Raw genomic sequence first — 1,194 nt, 5'->3', positions numbered from 1 at the left:
TCAGAGACACCCTTGTGCCCACCCTGCTGGCTGGGCCCCGGGAGCCAGGCTCTGCCCTGAACCAGGCGGTGGGAAGGAGGGCCGTGGGGTGGTCCAGCGCCGGTGTCCACAGCAGAAGGGGTGCTGGGGCCAGCCGACGTGTGCCCTGGGGGAGGCACCTGTGTCAGGGCTGCCCCGGGGTGGGGCGGGGCGGGGCAAGGCGAGGCCGTGCCCTTGGAGCCGGTGGTTCTGCGCTGCGGGATTTGGAGGCAGAGCGCGGTGGCTGGGTCATCGGGTGCTGGCAAGAGCGAGGGACAGGGTGGGCGGGAGCACGTTCTCCTGCCTGGCAGAGGCATCACCACAGCCTCGGCGCAGAGGGTGCCACTCCCGCTTGGTGCAGCCAGCGGGTCAGGACTGGGCCTCTCTGCCCCAGAAGTCGGTGGGGAGGTTGTGCAGCAGCAGCAGTGTCCGGTCTCCCAATCAGGAGCGCAGGACGAGGCGCTGGATGCCTCAAGGCAGCTTGGTGAATGTGCGAGCGTGGGTGGAGGGTGGGCGCAGGTGCGCCTGGAAGCAAGCCGATCCTGCCGCCATCCACCGGGTTCGTGCAGCGCGTCTGCAATGGGGCAGCCTCTTGGGGCCACTCCCTGGCACGCGCTGCCTCTTACCAGAGCTTCGTGTGTCTGGGAGCAGCCCTGAGCTGCCCCTGCACCCCCGCCGGCCGGCATGGGGGCACAGCACCCGCCGTTTACCCTCGTGTCTGCGCCGCCCCGGCACCATGGCCCAGGTACTAGCTTCTCTAGCGTAGATGAGGCCCCGCTGTGCTCAGGCCCCAGAGAAGTGGCGACTGCGGGGCCGTTACACCAGCCCTCCAGAGTGTTGGTGGGCAGCGAGCGTGGGCTCCCTGCTCACCGATCCTGGCAGGACGCTGCCCTGGAGGCCGGCCCGTGCCCGTGCCCGTGCTTCGCGGTGCTCCATGCCTCCTGGTGCCGGCGGTCCCTGCAGGAGTGAATCTACCTCGTAGGGAAACCTCGGCATTCGCGTCGCTGTTGTGTTCCTAGGACGTTTAATCTGTGTTTGCCCTTGGCGGAGCCCTCGGGCGCTCCTGGTGCTATTGTAGACTTTTGGCAGCTCTGTGTGTTGTCCCGCCACCCCCTGCCGGCTCGGGCTGTGGGTCCCTCACAAGCCGAATCTCCCCTCCTCTGAGCCCGGAGGCAC

This window comes from Gavialis gangeticus, unplaced genomic scaffold (genome assembly GCF_001723915.1).
Source record: "Gavialis gangeticus isolate Ggan-Ray unplaced genomic scaffold, GavGan_comp1, whole genome shotgun sequence".
Taxonomy (NCBI): Eukaryota; Metazoa; Chordata; order Crocodylia; family Gavialidae; genus Gavialis; species Gavialis gangeticus.
The sequence above is the reverse complement of the archived record's forward strand: the minus strand, read 5'-3'. Positions refer to the sequence as shown.